The sequence below is a fragment of the Toxorhynchites rutilus genome, chromosome 3, assembly GCF_029784135.1.
Source record: "Toxorhynchites rutilus septentrionalis strain SRP chromosome 3, ASM2978413v1, whole genome shotgun sequence".
NCBI classification, from domain to species: Eukaryota; Metazoa; Arthropoda; class Insecta; order Diptera; family Culicidae; genus Toxorhynchites; species Toxorhynchites rutilus.
The window spans coordinates 132062071-132086101 of NC_073746.1; the positions used below are offsets into that span (position 1 = coordinate 132062071).

General features: G+C 35.7%; 1 protein-coding gene across 5 annotated transcripts in view; it reads left to right on the top strand.

Moving 5' to 3' along the window:
* The window catches only part of LOC129779729 (A-kinase anchor protein 200-like), a 249670-nt gene that overhangs the window by 64276 nt on the left and 161363 nt on the right, over window positions 1-24031 (top strand). For 2 of the 5 annotated variants that reach the window (XM_055787377.1, XM_055787380.1), the window contains exons 1-2: window positions 99-287; window positions 1235-1566. The exons of 1 other annotated variant lie outside the window; for it this stretch is intronic. The gene's annotated coding sequence lies outside the window, so the exon portion shown is untranslated. Of the gene's footprint in view, window positions 1-98; window positions 288-1234; window positions 1567-24031 lie in introns of those variants that run through there. 2 more of the 5 variants (XM_055787378.1, XM_055787381.1) reach the window with 2 other exon arrangements.

Consider the following 24031-nt stretch of genomic DNA (forward strand, 5'->3'; position numbering starts at 1 on the left):
CTGAGCTGAGCGAGAGAGGGAAACGAGAGAAAGAGCAAGGTCTGGACGCTCCCGTGCCCCGCGAGGCTTATTTTGCACAAAGAACCTAATGCTACGTTTATTGTGTATTTAGTGTTCGTGCTGTGTGGAGGCATTAAAATCAAATTTTCTGTTATTCATGCAGTTCGCTTCTTTGCTTTCTGTTGAGCGAACCGTACCAGCTTCTTACTCCCGATCAGTTTGAACCTGACAAAGGAGTGTGTGAATTCAGCACTGAAGAAAAAAAATTGCAGAAGAGAAAAAAAGATGTGAGTACTGTGGCATAGCTGTTCTAGGTGGAAATAACAGTGATTTTTAATTGGTTAAACGTTTTTTTCTGTTGCTTTTGCATCGCTGTTCGGTGATATTGTTTCGCTTGGTGTGTAACGTTAGCCCGGAGGTGTACAAAGTGAAAAGCGATTGAAAACGACAAGAAAACATAGATTATATGTTCTGCAGAGAGATTTTAATGGTGTACCTTCTGGTGGCTTCCTCTTTGGGTGACCGTTTCTTTTTGTTTCACGTTACCATGTGTCGGTTTTCAATCTGCTGCTACAACGGATTAAGCTGAAAAATAAAACGAAATCAGTGGTACAGTTCACGGCCTGAAGAGTGTGGATAGCGAAACTGCAAAGCAGAAACTGAATGAAATTAGTTACAGGACAACTGGTTTATTGTTTTCTTGTGTTAATCAGAGTTAAATTAACGGGCCAAACGCGCCTGTGCTGCCTGAGATAATTTGGGATCAACAGAGGTTTGGTACGTTCGTTTTGACCTGATCGATACAATATTTCATCTTTCGCCTAATCCAACCGTGGATTAAGAAGAAGTGTGCAGAAGATCGAAATTTGCGCACTACGGTGTTCCATCGAGATCATCGTTGCCAAATCTCGCTTGCGAGATCCTCCAGTGGGTCATGAAACGATCGGAGTAACCGAAACGATGAACTTTGTGGTGGTTCTCAAAAGTGCGATGTGTTATGTACGGCTAGATTTCAGGACACCCTAAACCCTATCTACTCCAATTGGCGGTGGGAGAGGGACGAAACATCAATGAGAGAGCAAACATCGCTTCGAGAAGTGTGACGACGCCCAAAACATACATTTTTCGGGCTAGCGTGTTCTTCGTGTGCTCCTTTCGATTCCTTCGGCGCGTAGTTTGAGTGAAGAGATAGTCTTCTTGATTTACCTCCCGTTTTTCTTGTTCATCCCAACAGCAGATTTATTTAGTATTTGAGGCATACCTGAACTAGCCGAAAGTTTCCTTTGTGTGCGGGTTGAGTGTGTATTGGTGTGTGCAGGAGAACGCTGTAAAAGGAAGAGAAAGAATTAAAGTGCTCTGAACTATACCAACGCCAGACAAAACCAGCGCCGCGAGGAGTGTGGGGGAGCAAAGGAGTTTTAAAATACGAACGAACTTTATTCTCCGTCAGCAACAGCAGCAGCTGTCAACTAAATTTTTGTGGATATCAAAAATTTATAATTGCGAGTTCCTGACGTTGGCTTACACAGTAAGCGGAAAAAAGAACCATCGACTGAATATTTAATTGTAAGTATTATGGTTTTTCGTTCGCTTTTTATGTTACTCATCGTGACATTTGATGGGAGTTTATAATCGCGTTTCCTTAAGAACTTGAGCACATGCGCCTTGTAGGCATTTCCACAGATATTACTTCGCTGTCCACCACCTTGTCTTTTTTTTTTTTATTCGGAGTTTGACGTGATAAATGGGTTCTTAGTGACATTGTCATCCTGGGGGCTATTTCAAGACTTAGTGTCGGTAATGGAATTAAACAATACGTCTCATGTATATGTATCCCGCTTTTCGGAAATGAATATGCGTTTTCCAAGGTTAGTTAGCCAGCCCAACATAGCGTGAAATTGTAGAAAACCTTGTAATTTAAATTGTTTTACATATGCAAATCTGGACGAATAGCATAGCGATTTATTTTTAGGCGCATCTGTTATTTATTTGTACTCGACATTGTTGCTTGATGCTTGATTGGTCATACGTAGAGTTTTAATAAAAGTGTGTTTCGATTACTTTCTTCTTTCATCTATAATCAGGTGCCATCATCTTATTCCGCGTTGTGCAATGACGCGTTGATGATCAACAACACCGTCACTTTGAATTTGCTGTGGGCTGAATCTCGCAAATCTTTTGGTTGGGGAAACAATCGAAACGTAATTAATGTGCGAAATTATGAAATTTCAGCGGATCTACGGCTTTGTAGCCTCATGTTGACATTCATCTCACACTTATAATATGTGGACAACTCATTTTTTTATCTATCATTTTGAGAGTTGTCAACGGGTTGTTCGTCCTGAAGATTCGTCAGAAACGCTTGTGCGATCTATTACATTTCTAATACTTTGGGCTATCATTTTCAATCGTTAAAAGCTTAAAAGAGAAACAAGCTTATAACATCAGTACCTGTAGTAGTAGTTACAGTATGGGGACATACACCGATTGACGCAGAAAAAATCCACCTCTATTTGAATTCAGGTGTTCCAATATTAAAAGTTTTTTTTGAACTTTTCGGTATTTCCAGTCAATACTACGCGAAAGTAGGTAATTAGTAAACCATTTTGCCATTTCAGTATCGTTGATTCATTTTTTAGAAAAACGAATGACTTGTTCATAAATGAACTTTGAGGGTATGACATAAAAAAATTCACTTCATGGTTTTTCTAAAAAAAAAAAAAAATTAAAACAAATAATTAATAGTCAATATGACCCCCTTTAGCCTCGATCACCAACTGACAACGCTTTGACATACTCTCCACTAGTCTTCAATGCAGCAAAACATACATTTGCTTGTTCGTAACGTCAGTTTTGTTCACCTTGCTGTTCAAATTCGCCCATAAATTCTCAATAGGATTCAAGTCGGAATCGCCTTTTATTGTCAAACAGCTCAAACTTGGTCTCGTTCGACCATATAACGCGATACCAGAACTCCAGCGGATTGTTGACATGGTCCCTCACAAACCGAGGTCGTTTTTTTCTCTTGTTGGAGTTGCTGATCATCGCTTTTTGGCGAAGTAGCTCTTCAAGTCCCCTTCCACCCCAAGCTTCGTCGAATGGTGCGATTGGAAAGCTCAAGGGTCCTACCTTTTTTTTTAATCTCCCGAATGGTCGTTCGTGAATTTTTCTTTATTTCCCGGATTATTAGCGTGTCCGTCCTTGCATCAGTCTTACGTTTCGGTCCCCTTCCTGGTTGATTGGCCACGCTGATGAGCATCTGATAGTTCCGAATGACCAGCTGCACCACGGCTTACCCCATACTTCTCAGCAACGTTTAGTTAAGACTCCTAAACCTAGAAGGACCTGTGTTGTGATTTACTTCCATTTCCGGAAGCTTCCTCAGCGTCAAAAACACGTCACTACACGAACGAAAAAAAAATGACTAGAAAGCTACTAAAATTCTGTTTGTGTTAGATGTAAACAACCAGATTTAAAAACCAAAACCCTAAAAGTACCTATTTGGGAACAAAAGTAATTTTTAGTTTTTCAAAAAAAAATAAATCAACGACACTGGAGTGGTGGAATGGTCTACTAAATACCTACTTTTACGTTGTATTGACTGGAATACAGAAAAGTTTGAGGTAAACTATATTGGAATACATCGGAATGTTTAAAACTAATTATCTTTACATCTATTCCATGCCTGATATGGTGGTTCTCAGATTTTCGTGAAAAATGATAGTTTCGTTCCTTATCGCAAAATTTAAGATCCGTATTTTTTTTTTTATTAGGGTGCACATTTCCATTTTATGGGTTGGTTCCTTTTTTCCACAAACTACTGGACCGATTTAAATGATCGACATATCAAATTGAGTTTAATTAGCTAGTCTTCTGTAAAAAAATACCAAGGACCTAGGGCGCTATGTATATTATATTATTTTTTGAAAGCTGAGGTTTTTTTTACATAAGATATTCAAATATCAGAGAGGTGTTGTATATCGTCTTTTAATTTGATTTTTCAAAGTTAACTTGTTTTCAGTCTTTGTTCAGTATTCCTACACTAGACTAGATCTTGGCCACCAGAAACCATTTTTTTCCTCGCGAGTGTAATATTTTTTCAAAGAAGCGCTAGCTAATCAATTTCAATGATTTGTCGATCATCTGAATTAGTCCAGAGTTTAAAAGTTATGAACTTTTGAAAAAAAGGCATTTTTGGAAAAAAAGGGAAAATATTTTTTCGGACCATCGGTTGACTTTGAAAAATTATAACTCAAAAACGAAAAAATCGCCTCTCGGATTTTTGGATATGTTTTGTGAAAAAATAAAGCTCCTTGGTCCCGAAACATGTTCTTCACATGTTTGTAAATAGAAAAAAGTTTTCAGAACATGCGAATCGCAATAATTTATACACAACATCTTACGATTTAAACGTTAATAGTAATTTTTCAAAGAAAACATAAAAGTTGTCAGAAAAACTTTTTCCCTGCAAAGGTGCCCATCATTATAAGGGCTATCTATTTTTTCAGAATTTTAAAAACACATGTTTTTGAGAAAAAATGAATGTAGGAAATTATTTATGTTTTCATTGAAAAATATCAAACAAATTTTTGAAAAAAAGTTCGTTGTAAAAAAATATTTTGAATAATGAAAATTCATTTTTCTCGAAAGCACGTTTTTTAAAAAAATCTGAAAACAATCATATGAATAGCCCATACAATTCCCAACAAGAAATCCATATATCGGAAGATGAGCACTTTCACAGGGGAACAACAACTTTTTCATGTTTTATTCGTAACATTTTTATGTATAAATAATCGCGATTTTTATGCTCTGCTAACTTTTTTCTATTTAAAAACATGCCAAGAACATGCCAAATACGAGAATTTACACACAAAAATGTTACGAGTAAAACGTTATTTTTTCAGGAGTCTCCATACAAGAATGCCTTATATTCCAGAAACTATAAAAGATTGAAAGTTGACGTCTTCGACGAAAGTTCATATTTTAAAAAGATCTAAAACTTTGTCGAATACACTATATCGCTATCTTGACTTAGAATAAAATTAGGATTAATTGTAATTTTTTCAAAGAAAACGTGGAAAAGTTGTTAGAAAAACTTTTTTTCTGTAAAAGTGTCCATTTTTCGATGTATTGACAACTTGTTGTAAATTGTAATTGTTATTCATATTTTTTCGACAATTTAAAAAAAATACATTTTTGAGAAAAAATAATTTTTTTCAGTGATTTTTTTTCAATTTGGGATTTTTTTGTGAAAACTCAAACAATTTCAAGCAATTTTCAGAATTTTGCAGGTATTATAGTTTTTGAGTTATATTTTTTTTGTAAAAAATCAAGAAAATGTTGTTGGTCCTTTTCGAAAAGTAGTCCAAATCTTTTTAAATGATTTCAAGTATGCAAAGTTACTTAAAAGACCCATGTGTTTACTCCCACAACGTTTCACTGCTATCTGAGATGGTGCTGTCAATCGCCAGTTGAGTTGGCATGACATTTATTTCATGTCAAATTTGACAATCAGTGATCTTCATTTTCCAATACTTGCAGTTTACGATTACTCAACTCAGACTCATCTCCACGTTTCGTAACTATACATTGTTACTTCTAATAGTCATTACATTCATCCGGTACTAATGGTTTTTTTTGTCTTATCATATGATGGCAATTAGAGAAACCTGTCAATGGAAAGAAACACAGGGAAACCGAACGAAGATAGGATGAGAATCCAATTGGATATAATCTCACTTTGCATGATGAGGAAGATAGAATATCGAAATTGAACATTTGAAGAAAATATGTCAGCTATACAGAGCCCTGATCACTTCAATTGACATGAGGTAAGCGGTAGTTCTGCACATATTTGCGATGAGAATATTTCTCATATCATGCTAATTCTTATCGTAGAAACACGAATGCTTTGTTCTTCCGGAATTCCTGGAACCAAAAAAGATGGTCTTTCGTGGCCGTGGCTATGAAACAAAAAGGTGAAAGACATTGATTTGTGTTCGCGAACTTTATTGCTACCTACTTTCGTCCGTAAAACTGTGTGATGCGCAGGTTGTGGGTATCCTCGCAATGTTTTACCCCACGTGTGCTAAAAAGAATCGACGTTGTGGGAGAAGCTGTTCCAGAACCACAATAAACGTGACCTGAATTTATGTCTCACACAATATTCCGCTTCCGTATTGTTTCAAACTAAGTTATCTTAAAATATTCCATCAGGGTTAGCTTCAAGTTGGCCAAACTTCTTTCCTGTTTGGTTATTGACGAGGGAGGAACCAATTTATCCGGCATTCCATTCGCCTCTTCTCCTTTTCGAGCAATTCCATTTATTGTTTTGTTACTTTTTTCGACCTCCAAGAAGGTGTGTTCACATCAGCTCAAGCTTCGTACACTTCGTAGTTGCTCTCCGTGATTGACCTGAAACAGAAAAATTATACAAAGCTCATGACACTTGGGAGTAGCAATCGATTCTCGCTGTGCAAGTTTTGGTGATTTCGATTTTAGATAGTCAATTACGATGTCGACCATGTCCTTGCCAGGGGAAGGGAAGGAATATTAGTATGATACTCGCGGCTATATAGCGTGGCTCATCTACAGGTATCATGGAATGTTAGTGAGGGGTGGTATGAATTGATTCACTGCGATAAGTGATGTCATTAGGTAAAGTCAACCGCTCGACAATACAAAATCTAGAAAATTAAATGTAGTTCATATGTCGAAGGCGGAGGCTACCAATGGACGTCATGAGAATACAGCGAAATTTTCTGTGACTTTGCGGGTAGTACTCTGTATAGTTATTTTCAAATCTTGACCGGTGAGATTTGATGGTTCACCTAAGAATACCACCGAAAGAACTTTGTAGTGATCTGAATCGGTCCTTTGAGGTACGTTTGTTTTGGGATAGAATCACATGAGTTTATGGTTTACATACAGTTATCATTCTTTTTCGTCTGACGCATGTGAATTACAATGTTTAGAGTTTGCTCAGCAACATCAATGCGATGAAGAATACGGTCCGGGATTGCTTCGGTAGCGCTTCAATGGCTGCGGTTTATAATTGTTGACATGGAAGAAATATTACCAATTAAAATCGCCTTTGTCCGGTTTCTGTGGTAGTTTCAGCGAATCAAGAGCAATAGTATCTAACAATCCTGTGGTATAGGTTTATTTTTAGTCTCAACTTTTGTGTTTTTACATTTTTCCTGCATGTTCATTGTGTTGAACATATCAAACATGAACATTGGGAATGTTATATGATCTAAGTCCCATTTTCCTGGCCATTACCAATGTTTACATTGAAACTCGTTCGTTCGGGGTAGGAATGACCGTCTGAATGAAATTAATTATAACAAACGAAATAAAACATATGGAAAACATTCACTTGTAACCGAACACACGAAAGCGATCATTACCGAGCTTCTGTCTTGCCAACAACAAAACATATTATTAATGATGAAAAATTGTTGTTGAAAATTATCATAGTCAAACATACCAGTGTGAAAAGCAAAACGCAAAGAAAACATCCAAATTCAACACAAACTGTATCGGAATTACTGTTATTTGCTTGTGTTTTCGAAGCTGCTCCATTCCGGCGCACAAGTGTCTTGTTTCGTTCCCCGCCACATTGCACTTTCTACACACTTGTCTTACTGAACTACATTTTGGATCGCAACTACATTGCATCGTTTGCGTTGCACTCGCCCTCGATGATATGGTGCCTTACCTGCTTTACAAGCATTTTTTCAAAGAAAGGAAAAAAAACCATCGCGCGCTTACTCATTCGACAGACGCCAGCAGGTTATCTATAAGCAAATGATTCATGGAGTACTCGCTAAATGTTTGTTGCAACCCACTGACTGATACAGTGTGTATTTTTACCGCCCGGACTTGTATTTATTTCCTTTCTTCTCATATCGCGCACATCAGCAGTGCTAACAGAGTAAAAAGAAAATAAGACATTCGACATTGTTGTGTATGAATCGATTGTACCAAACGCTCTATCGCGGAATGATAATATCTTTCAATGGTAAACGCTGTTGCAGTTCCATTTTTGCTAAACGCGATACATTTTGGGGGCTTTTATTCCCTTCCCGAAAGATTAGATCGTTATGTCCACGGGATACTAAATCTGTAAAGAAAACGGGAAAGAAAAGCTCAATATTGACAGCAGCACAAATTGATTCAGCGAGAAAACAGAAAAGCTAATAATTTTCCGTACACTTCCATAGACCCCGCGGGAGACCTAGGGAAAACATTTTTGCTCGCTTTCACATTATGCTGCTACTGCCTGCGTCTTTGGTCCGTCGTTTTTCATCCCACTTGGATAAACACGGTCTCGAAAAAGGGCTTCCATAACCCGAGGCATTTGATGAGGGGCTGGTCTAGCAAGTCCGTTGTGGTTCGCTGGGCGGTAAAATGTGTGTCCTGATAAATGCCACGATATTACCTCCTTCCGAAATCAACCAGGCGGTGAAAGTGATGGATAATGTGGTGGCGAGTGGTTAAATTACAAGCTATTCATGACTGGGTCTTGGCAAACCAAATTAAATTAAAGAAAGTATTAAATGATTCTCGAGAACGAGGAAACACGATTGCGTGTTGGTTGCGCAGAACAATAATCATATAAAATCATCAGATGAAAGTAATCGCACGCAATGGTGGAAATGAGCATGAACAAGAGTGGGCAAATTAATGCGTGCAATGGTCATCGTTAGGAGGGAGTATTCCGATAGCAAACATCAACAAAAGGTGAACGTGAGAGCTTTCTTTGTGTTTGATTTTTTTTGCTTGTTTTGTTTTTGGCACAGAAATGTAGAACATCTTGATCTTCTCACGCTTCCCTAGGGGGCTCGCATAGAGTTGTCATGAGACGAAATGCTCCCAAATTGTAACTAACAGTTTTTGTGGCATCTGCTACATTTGGAACAATGCTTTCCATGTGTTTCTACTCTTTTTTTACGATGATAATCAGATGTTGACAATTGGTGCTTCATAGTTGCTTCATATCATCCACTAGATTGTCTCATGTTTGGAACATCACAGTGTGGGAACAATATGAAATAAACGTTCAATCTTAAGGAACTGATAAAAAAAACATGAACTTACTTTTAGTGGTGAAACAAACAAACCATATGGAACCCAGTATAAACAACATTTATTCCCGAACAAAGAAAAACATTTGTTTGAGATAAAGGCAAAGTAGGATGAAGGGCCAGTAATTTCCATGCACTGAGAGGTTATTATTTTTGTTCGTTGTTCCACGACCAGCAGTGAAAACGAGATTTTGTTGCCTGGGACTACGTTTCACAGGAAGGTATTGGAGGATAAAACGAAAATGCTAGAATTGAACATACAACAGAATAATGAAGAATTTTAATGCTTACAACTCAAGCATCTCTTCATAGTTCGCAGAGATGTTTGCACCAATAGATTGGAAATGTTTCTATGAATCAATCAATTACAAGAAAACACTTTTTTATACAAACTATTATTAATAATAAAAATTGAAAGTTTGAAAAAAATTGGGGATGCCAAATGTCTCAAAATTGCATGAAACGTCGAGATCTACTAAATTTTTGTTTGTCCAAAATCGACACTCTGGGACGTTTATATGTTTTATACCGTTTTATACCCAATGCAAAATATTACCTCAATCGGACTTCATTTACTAGTGTCGCAAACGTTGAAATTTGAGTTTTTTGAAAACCGAAAAATCACAGGAAATCGGGGCTTTCAAGAAGAATTTTTTGATGTTAAATGTCTAAAATTGCATGACACGTCGAGATTTACAGTTATTCAAAAAAATTGTGTCGAAAATCGACTTTTCAGACGGAAAAACGACCAAGTTTTAACAATTTTTGTTTTGCAAAAAAAATATATATATATAACAGTATGTATCGACGTTTCGTGCAATTATAAGACTATTTTTTTCGGTTTTCAAAAAACTCAAATTTTAACGTTTGCGACACTAGTAAATGAAGTCCGATTGAGCTAACCTTTTGCATTGGGTATTGTATCGTGTAAATCAACATTTCGCACGAAGTTCCATATGAAAAATCAAGATGGCCATTTTCATTGACACTCTAAATCAAACGTTTTGTCCCGTCTCCAGAATGTCGATTTTTGATAAAAAAAAAATTTTCGAGATGATGGTAGATTTCGGCGTTTCATGCAATTTTAAGACCTTTGGCTTAAAATAATTTAAAAACACCATTTTCATGTACCCCCTCTCCCTCTTGTGTGATTTTTCGATTTTCAAAAAAAAACTCAAACTTTGACCACTTTGCGCCACTATCCCTTAAGTCCGATTTAGCTGATATTTAGCATATAGTGTTTTTTCGAAGTGGTGAACATTTTTATGGGGTATTTTTTTGAAACTCGAGCCGACGTTTTCCATTTTATACTAATATAGTCATTGCTATCCTCCGGGTCTGTTCACCATTTTAGCTGTTGGAAAGGTAGCTGGAATGAATTAAGAAAATCATGAGCTGAGTTGACTTTGAAAAGGCACCGCTTTAGGTGCCTTCTCGACCTTCTCTACCGATTTTGGATCTATTTATACCAATGTAATGGTAAGGCTTGTGGGTACATTGTATCCTCTTTTGTTTTGTTTTTAAATATTTTACATTAAAAAAATCTGGTTTTTAAAAAATTCTAAATGGCTCGCCTGTTTTCATTAGGGTAGAAAGGATTCACTATCCAACAAAACCTAGTTATGTATCAAAACCCATAAAAATCATAGATAGAAGCCACAACGGAAGAAAATCTGAATTCTCGCAGCACAATATATTGCTGTGGCAAACCGTCAAAACCATTGTTCGGTTGCACCGGAGTGCACCGAATGAGTGTATAAAAGATGTCATTTGATGTCATCTACTCCAGAGTCGCATTCAACACTCAGAACAGTGGACATTATGTGTTCTGTTTACTGCGACGTATTTATTTTGTTTTAACGTAGAATTACGTCTCACGAGAACAAATTGAAAATCTGAAAATCGATTGCATCACGAAAACGTCGTGTTTCGAACGCTAATTCTTCAGCAATTTCCTTAGGATTTACGAGATTTTTACAACAACCGAACAAATTGAGCATTGAATAATTCTGTATTGAGAGTATCTCAATACAGAATTATTCAATGCTCAATTTGTTAAAATAATGTTGATAGATAACATTTAAGGCAAACCAGAATGCTACAAAATCGGTGAACGTCATGAAGTGTGAAGCCTCCATGATTTTTTACTTTTTCAACTTTTTCAAAGATATTAAAAATTTGTTGCAAAAAAATATACCTCAACGTTATCCTTCGTCAACTATGCGATCGTGTCTCGGACATAACCCTACAACTCTTTGCTTTACCATTTTATCCATCACCAGCGGTATCAGACGCACATCGACTAATAGAGAACACATTTTTACTTCGCTCTCAATTCACAAGTCACCGAACTAGCGATCAGTCAACAGCTTTCCATAAGGCTTTTCTCAAGCCTTGAGATTGCATTTTAGATTTTCTTTAAAATGACTTTTCTAAGCTAGAGGATAAAGAATTAAAAAGTTTGAAAGTTTGTTAATTCCACTCTACTGACAACAACAATTTCTGGCATAGAAATCTCAACTAAATAATAACAAAAATGACACAAGTGAATAAAACGTTGAAATGACGATGTTCCTTCGGAAGCGTTAGTTCTACAACTTCTATTTCAGTTTTGCTCCAGGCAGTGAGTAGCAAAAGTATTTAAAGTGAGATTGGAAAGTAATTGCAAAAATATATTTTTGCTTCGAGAGATTTGCGTCAAAATCACGCAAATCATCGATCATTTTCAGAGTCGCCTAAAATTTTTACTAAAGAGTCTGTTCTCGAACTGCATCCAGTTCAATCGTATCCACAAGCAAGCGAATTAGATAACAATAATTTCGTAGTCCTACGTCAACACTGTGGTCGTGTTTTGAATACCATCCTTCTAATTTATTTTATATGTATTCATCAATAATATTTTCCTTCTCAAGTATCCTCCCTTCAGCAACAATATACTTTTACGACTGTCTCTCTATTTTTTGCTCTAAATCCCGTCAGTTTGGACATATCCCATCAATCGATTGCAATATAGGAAATTTGGAACTGAGCGTTGAATTGAAAGCTTCTAATTTACCATACTTTAGTTCTGCGCATATCTGTGCTTTCCTACCAATAAAAAGCATATAACCTAGCAGCGGGGCACCATTTTTATATACCACTGCGAATCAGTTGCGTGTACATCGCTCGCTCGAAATTCAAGTGCAGAACTCGCTCCACAGAAACTGAGGGGAAGGGAAATATTGCAACCTAGGCTCCACCCGTATTCATCCTATTGTAACGAGCGAGTGTTTAAAAGTTGTTTTTGTCAATCACTTTTACATAGTCTAGCCCCAGACAGCGAGTTATCAACAATTTTTCTAAAGGGGAATTCGACCTTGAGAAACAAGAAAACAAGAATTTTCAATGATTTATTATGTCATCTGAGGTTCGTCATGTGTTCGATTTCTTGCGACGTGATGGGGTTTTTTTTTTATTTCTAAAACACACGTTGTTATGTCCCCTGTGCTTGTTTGAGACTCCTGTGTAAAATAACACATCTTGATTGTATTTTGAACAGTAAGCTCAATGATGAATATGTATTGGTGTAAATCGAAAAATCATTGGACGTCATCAATGCGTAACGCTAACGTTTCTGCAATAATGATTTGAAACATCGGAAAAAAATCAGGGATGAAATGTGAACAAATTTTTGGCGAAAAACATTGTTATTATGATGTAATATTCACAATATTTGCATAACATGGCCCCCCGTTAATCATCTTTGTTTCCCAAATGTGCAGATAATGATGCAAGTATGACGTTTCTCAAACTTTGATCGAATGGAGTTACGAAACATTGAAAAAATCGTAAATGCCAACAAAAATAATATTGACGAATAATTATTTGATTGTGACAATAACAGAAAGTTCAAATATATTAAAATAGTATATCTCAATGGGGGAATTGCATACCTTCCTAAGTTTTGGATTTGTTTGTATGTCGATATGTCGACACTTCCAAAACCATAGCAATATTTTGTTTCGCCTGAAAGTAGACATTTGGTGCGAGTTTCACCTAGAAAGTCTGCGGTGGTTTATTCCGGTCACGGCTCAAATCACACAGTAAAGGGGAATATTCTGGACTTCCCGAAAATTCTATAAACAGTTAAGGTCTTTTCGGTCTCGATACCTTAAAAACTGCAAAAAAAAAATCTTTTTTTACAGTTTTAAGGTAAATAACATTTGGAGTGCAATTTTTCATGGAACTGCTGATATTTTGTAATGATTTTTTTCTCTTACCATATTTAAATATATCGTATTTTCCCTTTTAACCCATTAACGACCAGGCTGTAAAAATAATTTTTTTGACGAAAGCCATTTATGTTATTTTGATTATTGACGCTAAAGAAACCCCAATGTTCAAGAACTATTTTTGTGCCATCTTTCATTTTCCTGGAAATGACTGTTCAAAAAATCGAAAATTGGCCGAAGCCCGCACTTTTTTTCTGCAAGTACAAACATAATGCGAACTAAAAGTTACTTCAATTAGCAAATATACGGTACTCATAAATGCATCAATTTAACATTTCGGGACGAACAAGCACTGGTGAATGGAGGTCTCTATGTATAAACCTAAATTAATCCACCTAAGGTAAGATGTTTTCTTATTCCATATAATTTTAACACATTACTGGCAGGTTTTTCTTTGAAAGGAAAACGTATGCCGTTATTTTTATTATTGGCCGCGTAGAAATGTCAATGCTCAAGAATTATTTTTTCCCAACTATCCATTTCTCGAAAAATCGAATATTTTCCAAAACCTGCAAAGTACCAAAGTGCAGCGAAAAGCATTGGTATAGAGGATTGGAAGATTAATATACGGTCCGGCGTAAGAATATTCGCACCAGCAATCTCATTAGAACCAGGGATGGTAAAAAATCACATTCAACGATCAATGAATAAGTATATCCCTCTAGTCGGATGTTTTTAAATCACCCCCAGCAGGCGAGGCTCTTTTATTCTTCATATGTACACAGAGAGAATACTTGGAACGGTGAGCTACCAAGATCTCAAAAAAGCAATATGAGAGCGGAATCCCCACTGCTTGCACTCTCGAAGCATTACTTCTACTACTCAAGTTTTATCGTGAGTGCAAGCCACAAACGATTAATCCCATTCCATAGAGCGGATGATGAGTTCTTGATCGGAAAGTGTAACAAGAGACGATCAACTGAAATCTTACGACACTCATCGAGGGATTTTTAATTCTCTATTGCACAGACCGCAGTCAGTGGCTGACTCAGTCTCGTGTCGATTTTATTTTGCTGTCGTCTCCCGCCCGATAAACTGCAGACGGGTAATGGATGCAATTGATTAATTTTATTACCAGCAGATTTGGGCGAATCTCATCCCGCCCAAAATCGTTTTTAGATTCCAATAATTCTGAACATTCACATTTCTCTCCAAATAATTTTACCAATAGTAATTCAATTAGTGACTTCACGAAACACCTTTCGAATTCGATTGAATTTCAGACCCTTTTTTATTTTGTAGATAAAACGGATCACATATTTGATTAATTCAATTCTGTGTGGTTACGTTCTTCGTTGCGAATAAATGTAATGAAATAGTATGGACGTATGATATTCATGTATCGTGGACTTCCGACATATGTGGCAGTAGATTTATCGAACGACTAATGTTTTTTTTATATCCCTTCAAACTTGTTGCATCTCTCAAGTGCACATACTGCTTTGACCGCAGATTTGCATGGTTGAATCTGGTTAATTTCGGGTATTCAGTCTTCATATTGTCGAATGAATACTGTTGGAACAATAGGTATCGCAGCAAATGATTATCAACATCCTACCTTATCATCAAACGGTATGCGAACAATTTCAGTGAACTGACGGCATTGGAATATATGCTTTGTGAGGACCACACAATTACTATCAGAGCGAATAAACGTCCGACTGGAAGTCATGAACATCAATTCAATGTGCCCAATATAAATTTATCCTTTGAAGGTCATTAACCTTTCTAAAGATGGTCAGATGGAATATATTCCAATGTCGTCTGGAATAACCTGTCCAACACCTTATGATCGTAATATTGTTTTTGCTATTATTCTGATGTTTCATAACACGGCACTCTATTGATTATTCGCCGAAAATGAATAAAAAATATCCTTGAAGTTAGCCTACGGTTTTAGTAGCAGTGCAATATGGTGAGCCAGTCTCAGGATAAGAAAACATTTAAAAATAAAGCTTTTTTTTTTTGAATGAATCAATAGTAAAACAAAACGTCAAAAAATTTCTCAGCTTTGTGATAGCAGATAATCATTATCCATTTGAGTTGTATGAGTATTCCATCCCCCCACAAACTGTGGATAGTCTATCTGCATACAAATTATGTAGAGTGCCACAACCCAAAAAAATTATGAGCAAATATTTACGTGCTTAAACAAAAAAACACATGTTGACATATTTGCGCTAATTTATGTTTTTTGATTAATTCAAGGTAATCAAGGTCATTTCTAGACACCAGTTTACTCGGCCCCGAAAAAAGTGGTCTGTATTTGGGCAGGCGGAAAAATATATCTCGCAAGACCACGTGTTCGATGTCGTAATAGCCTTGGCCAATAACGCATTTACATTAACTCATAAAATTAGTGATTTGAGAGGGGATTATTGTTTGTAGTCTCTTGATTAATTTAAACACCATCTGAGAAATCCTCTGTGAAACATGAAACATTAAAGTCGTCCTATCTGCTGTAGCGCATTTTTTATTTTACCCAGTTTCATCGAAGTAAACGCGCTCGGAAAGGAAAATTGAACGCCCGGACGAGAGAGCGAGAATCTTACGTCATAGAGACACTCATTCCCATGGAGCAAAGTCTTGTTAGGAGTTGAAAACAAAACGAGGAAGGAGAGTAACTCAATTATTCGAACTAGTTTCAGTCTAGCAATGCTTTGGTCAACTCAGAGTTACCAAGGGAAAATCATTTGGTTATGATGGGTGAGGATTAATAGTTAGTCGCAGTTTGCACAGATTGCGATCTGTGCAGTTTGCGATTAATCGTAAATCACATCATGCTCCCTTGTTTTCCATCCTTGATTAGAACCCTTGTTATACGTACTGATCATTTCCTCCAGCTCCTCCACACACGAAACTCTACGGGCCGCCATAACCTAAGATTATTGTGGACAAAAAATCATACAGATTTTCAATAATATAGGGTTGGGGAAAAAGAAATGTGGTATTTCTGATCAAAATTTGACGCTTTATTTAACATACATAAAATTATCCAATTTAAGTCAAATATGCGCCGTTTTGTTCGCAAACTTGTTGCCATTTAGAAGGTAACTTTATTATTAAATGTCATTGCAATAGTGCACAGGAAACAACTCGATTTCAACTATGTACCTATATTTTACTGCCGTGATCGAAGCTTCAATGATTGCTATTTGAGTGAAAAACAAATGATATTACAGAGACACTCGCTGGCTCATGCAATAGTTTCCAATTTGATTCTCTCACCATCTAACGTCATTCCGAGAGGCAAATGAGGGGATGCAAAATTCTCTGAGAATAGATGAGCGGAATCGAGACAGTATTTTTCCGTTCAAATTAGAGGTGTGCAAATCAGCTCATCATGATGAACAGCTCTGATCATATCAGCTCATCTAAATGAGCTGTTCTTTATGAACAGCTCTTCAGCTCAGTTGTCAGTGCCGACTTTCAATTTGGGTCCCAAACTCGATAGCCACGAAGCCAGTTTGAAAATGTTAAAATTCAAATGAAATTTTTCACACCATATTAATTACTTGAAACACGTATTCCAGACTATTATTTACAACAGACTCGGCGAGTACAACATTTCCGACATTTTTACTGAGGCTTTACATTACAATAGAAAGTTTTCTTCAAAAAAAAAAAAATCTTATGAGATTTTTGCACCGCCTGCAAACAAAGTGTTTTTCATTGAAATAGAATACTCATTTGATACACAGAAGTTAATTTTCATTAATAATTTGAATTTTAAAAACGTGTTCATTCTGCCTGAGAGCCAATTATTATTTTTGGCGCCCCCTAAACTGGTAAACAAAGCTCAATGCCGTCAACGCGAATATAACAGTTGAAAAGACGAGGGACAAATGAAACAAAACTGATGTCTTAACACGAAGAGCGAGAGACGGTCAGTTCATTTGAATCTTACAGCTCACACACTCTCTTCAATTCTACAGCTCTTTTCTCTCCTTCATCATCATCAAAGTGAGCTGAAGAGCTGTTTGATTTTTTTGCGAGCTGTTCCGCGTCAACTCACTTCAAAGAGTCGATTCTTCGGAACAGCTCATGAGCGGATGGCACATCTCTAGTTCAAATCGAGAATGAACTTCGCGAAGATGATAGGTGAATGTTTTCAGTCTCAAATAAAGTGAGGCATAAACGGAGAATAGAAGGGTAAGTTTTATCTGTGAATGAGTGTTGTTGAACGAATTTCGATGCGATTTTGCCCATACCTGCACTACACCAGAACGAAATCGATCAAACCAACGCTGTGCTGTGCGAATCGTAACAGTATCGGGTCCATAAATTACACGATTTTTTTCGGCCGCCTCCGTTGCAGTTTTATCTCGCAGGTAGTAAAAACGTAAAATATGGCGAATTTCTTGCTTGGTGGACTCCATCTTTGACGCGCTATAACTTGAGACTGGAAAGGACAATCACAACACTGTCAAAACGACACTTGTAGCACAGATTGTCGTCTTGCCGTATAGTATGACCTGATGTGATAAGTACAACACAAGATATGTTTAAGTGTTGCCATATATTGACAATATACGACATTTCTTTTTCCCCAACCCAATATTTGCTACATAAATCGATATTTGCAAACATTCACAATTGCACACATGTCACACACATTCACAAATGCAAAAATAAACCTTCCGCCTTTCACAGTAAACAAATCAAAATGCGCTGCAAATTTTAGATGTATTGGTATTGATTCAGCAAAAAAAAGGTCGTTGTGGTCAACGTTAGATTTTTCGAACACTCAATTTCCCCGGCTATTATTTTCCAGTAGGTGACTCAATCGAATGATTTTTGCCCTATATCACAATGTATGTTCTTCTATCAAAGTAGTAGTGTAGAAAAGTTCATATATTTTTGTATTTTATTGGGTTTTTTAATTGAAATTGAAAACACCTTCTAAACACACTTGCTTTAAATCGAATTTATGGCCCAATTAAGTTATACAAAATTGAATGAAATCGATAATAAGTGATAGCTAATAAATTAAGCTATCATAACCTATCATCATAATCATAATGCAAAAACATAACCATATGGTTGCTTTCCAAAGACATGAAAAATTATCATAGTTGCTGTTTGATTTTTCGAACGCATGGCCTAAAATGGGTTGACGCGAAACTGATTATTGAATTTTCAAGTTTCATTGAACTCTAGTAGATGCTAACGCACGACAAGAAACAGTATTAATCGAATTTTCCAACCACCCTTCAAAAGCACATGCCCTGCTTTCAACAAAATCTACGATATAGGGCTGTCAAAACTATGTGTGTGTTTCTTAAGTGAGAATTGTCATATTCTAATGCATCCCACGCGCCCCCCTCTTCGGATGACGATTGTTTTCTAGGTGGGACCGGGAATGTACAGTAGTTACGGTGGGAGATGTTATAAAGTTTTTGACATGCCAATCCCACAGGAGTTTGAACTTATTGCCATTGCAAAATGTGTCATGTAACTTTTCTTCAAATCCTAGATTGTCACTGTTTGGTCGATGTTTTAAATGTGGTGCAGAGTGAACTGAACTTTAGAATTGAATTGCAATTGCATGGATCCATGCCCTCGACAGATTTAATATCAATTCGTCAAAGGAAATGTCACAGAATCCGGAAATGTACCGGGCAAAATGTCATGGCATGTGACATTACCCACCTGCTGAGTGATTGGATCCAGAGACGTACCCTGGTTGATGGGTGCTCCTAATGGCGAAGGAGTGTAGATCGTGGTTAGGATGCGCCTTATTTGATTTACATGAAAAAAGCAGACATTGATTATTACGGTTTTCTGATGCCAGGACGTGTGTGTGTGTGGTGATGCTGACGTTATTCAACAACAGGCGGAAGAGAAAAATTAAACGTTTCTGTACCGACGAATGATTTTGGTGCAGGGAGAGCATTCACGTTGTTTACATTTATCGCTACTCATTATCTGTCTCTGCACTGCATGAGTGTGTGGTTCTCGTGCTGAGGGAACGATGGAAACTTCTGCTGTTGGAGATAGTTTTGAATTTCTTCTCGAAAACGAGAAGAAGTTGTTTGACTGTCTGCCTGCCAGTGTAACATGAGACACCTTCACGAGATCTTCACAATCGGACACTCTTTCCTCGTAATGGAATCGACTTTAGCTATCTTCCCTCACATACTTTAATAATATGGCGGGAAGATGATCTCTGCAGGCACTGTTTGGTCCCCGCGTGAAAGATTATTATGGTGAGATTTGTGGTTTGCTCGCATCACAAATTATTTCAATTTGTGGCCATTGAAGAAGAAGAACCAACTAATGTAATGTAAAGTGATAGTAGCGGGGACTGAAAGTTTCCAAATCAACAACTGTCGCTTCAATCATCATTCAACCGCTCCTCGAATCATTTCCATAGTCCTTAATATCCTGGAGGGATGGAAGTACACCCTCCTCTCCAGGGAGCTGTTGACCACGTCGCGTACACTGTATTAAAGTAAACGTGCGCACTCGAATCATATTCCATTTATTCATTTATTTTTTTCACAGTCCGTGTAGCTAACTTTGTTGACTATTGTCCGGAATACAAATAGCGTGGTGAAACAGTTGCTACTCTGTAGCTAATTCGACGCGCTCGACGAAACCGATGGTCATCGTCAGTTGATATTGCGCTGTATGCGCCACAGACAGACAGAGTGAATATTCAAATTGCTACGAACGTCAACCCCTCCTGGAAAGCTGCTTGACAAGGAGGAACACAGGAAAAGTTAGAATCTGCTCCGGAAGCATAGAAATCGCCCGAAAGAGGGAAGTCATTATAAACGCATTTGGAAACTTTCCTTGTTCGTTTTCACTGCTCAATGTGACTCATAATAAGAAGCCCAACTGGCTGCTGGTGGTGGTCGGCTGTGGACACACGTTTCTGGGTCGGAAATGATAATTGAGAGCATATTGGTTCAATTTAACTGAATTCAGGCTGGATGTTCTCTGTTCAAGATGCATTTTGAACACATTTGACAATGGCGCTCTCTCAAGAAATAAAAATTTGCATGAATCATACGCCTCATCGGTGGTGCTGCCCAAAATAAACAGGCCTCCTTGAACCGCATTCCGCGAATACCTCCAGTCAAACCTGTTGCAGGTGGGGGAGAGTATATACGTCGTATGTTTATCATCGTATTTTGCCAAATATGCAAACAAGCTGGTGGTGGTCTTTGCGGTTGTGTCGTTGTTGGGATTCATAGTACAAAGCGACTGACTGACTGACTGACAATATGTTCGTGTCGTAATGTTCCACATTTGGAAGAGATGAGATAATGGCGGAGCTCTTTTTGGATAGTATTCCAAAAATAACCTCAGCGTAACCGAAATTACACACCCATAGCAGTTTGCGAAAAAAATATTTAGCCGCACTTTCCACACATTTGATTTGTTAGCCTAGCGTTATTCTTCGCTTAGGAAGCCATAAACACATCTATATTCCACTATTCCTGCAAAACCATCCGCTTTGTGGCAACCATGGCTTAAGTAGTTAACAGTCTTAATTTAAAGATTTGTATATATATATATATATATATATATATATATATATATATATATATATATATATATATATATATATATATATATATATATATATATATATATATATATATATATATATATATATATATATATATATATATATATATATATATATATATATATATATATATATATATATATATATATATATATATATATATATATATATATATATATATATATATATATATATATATATATATATATATATATATATATTATATATATATATATATATATATATATATATATATATATATATATATATATATATATATATATATATATATATATATATATATATATATATATATATACTATATATATATATATATATATATATATATATATATATATATATATATATATATATATATATATATATATATATATATATATATATATATATATATATATATATATATATATATATATATATATATATATATATATATATATATATATATAATATGTATATATATATATAAATATATATATATATATATATATATATATATATAAATGTGATTTGAAGAATTTATATATTTTATATATTTATATATTTATATTATATATTTATATATATATATATATATATATATATATATATATATATATATATATATATATATATATATATCTTTCTGTCTGTCTGATTCTTATGGACTCGGAACCTACTGAACCGATCAACATGAAAGTTGGTATGTAGGGGTTTTTGGGGTCGGGGAAGGTTCTTATGATAGTTCGAGACCTCTCCCCCCTCTATAAGGGGGGGCTGCCATTCAAATGAAACACAAATTTCTGCATTATTCGAGCATTAATCAAGCAAACGAAATCAAATTTGGCATGTGGAGGTTTTGGGGTGCAATAAATGTTTTTATGGTGTTTAGACACTCCTCTCAGTTCTCTAAGGGGGGGCTGCCATACAAATGAAACACAAATTTCTTCATAACTCGAAAACTAATCACGAAAATGGATCCAAAAAATGCTGTTTAAAACAATTTTTTGTGCGTTTCCCAATTTTTCAAAAATAGTGAAATAAAAAAAAAGGTTTTTCTGTTGGTTCATGCGATAGAGAGATGTGTACAGATTGTATGCGTATAAATTGGACATATATCGTTCAGTAGAACTCGCCAGTACGCCAGTTTGAAAAAAAGACTAGTTTCGAGAAAAATGCATTGGAAGTGCGATTGTTATAGGCGTAATATACAGGGTTTTCCATTTCGGGCTTCCGAAAGTATACAGCCCTGCGCTGACAACCGTTTGACATAGCTGTCAACCAAAGCGTCATATCGTTAGTTGAATGTCTGCCATTTTACTTACAATATGGATCGTTTTAGAGTAATCGGTTACATATTACTAACATAGTTATAAGGCAAACATTGTCGAAATATTGAACTCCCGGCCCCGTCAGGTTGACGCCATATGAGCCTTAATAAAAATATTTATTTTGGATAAAAAAAAAAAAAAAAACAGTGTTTGTGAAGTTGAATATTGTTTCCTTCTTACAAGTTTCACACTCAAACTCTCGCAATTTCAAGCGGCTTCTGTAGTAGGGATACTAGGGTGGCAATGGATGTATGGAGAAAAAAATTCATCATCGAATTTCAAAAACCATTCATCATCGAATTTCAAAAACCGACCATGTACATTTTGTGATTTTGTGCCCAAAAAAATGACCTGTGCAAAATTTCAGCTCAATCGGATATGATTTAGGGGTGCGCTCAAAGTTTTGATTGTTCGATCCTCGAAAATCTTCCAAGGGGGGGGGGGAGGTAAAGGAAATTTGGAAAATCGAATTTTTTTTTTCGATGCCAAATGACTTAAAAATGCATGAAACGTCGAGATCAGCAGTGATTGGAGCTTCGGTCCATGATTTTATTTTGTAACTCGTATACAGGTCGGACTCGATTATATATAATCGCAATTTCACTTTCAACGTTAATTTTCGAATCCAATACATCGAATCACATAAAAGCTATTTTTCTATTAATGTTTGACATTCATACATTAATGAAAAAATTGTTTTCTTGAGATTCGATTGTGTATAGGATTTGAAAAAAATTGTTGAAAAAAAATGGTCGACTATATATAATTGAGTCCGACCTGTACATCGAAATTCTTTTTATATCCAGTTTCATTCATGTGGCTCAATAAGGTTTTTGCAAAATATTTAGTTGTTGGGCGATCGAAACATTGCTTGCAAAACTGTCGAATAAGGTGATTTTCATTGTTTCAAACTACCGGAGTTGTTATGGTTTCAAGACCATAAACTTCATTCATTTTTACAGTCGCCTGGCTCGCGTTTTGTGTCTCATTTTAGAAAAAAGTAAAATATGACCGTAAAATATTTTTCACGTAGGACTACGGCTTTCAGTATCAAATCAGGAAAATTTCAAAATATTCATCTGGGTGCGTTTTTATTTCGTTTATATGGATTGGAAAGATTTCCACCGAGAGAATTGTTTAAGGAGAGGAACAAGTAATAATCGGATTTATATATATATATATATATATATATATATATATATATATATATATATATATATATATATATATATATATATATATATATATATATATATATATATATATATATATATATATATATATATATATATATATATATATATATATATATATATATATATATATATATATATATATATATATATATATATATATATATATATATATATATATATATATATATATATATATATATATATATATATATATATATATATATATATATATATATATATATATATATATATATATATATATATATATATATATATATATATATATCTTTCTGTCTGTCTGATTCTTATGGACTCGGAACCTACTGAACCGATCAACATGAAAGTTGGTATGTAGGGGTTTTTGGGGTCGGGGAAGGTTCTTATGATAGTTCGAGACCTCTCCCCCCTCTATAAGGGGGGGCTGCCATTCAAATGAAACACAAATTTCTGCATTATTCGAGCATTAATCAAGCAAACGAAATCAAATTTGGCATGTGGAGGTTTTGGGGTGCAATAAATGTTTTTATGGTGTTTAGACACTCCTCTCAGTTCTCTAAGGGGGGGCTGCCATACAAATGAAACACAAATTTCTTCATAACTC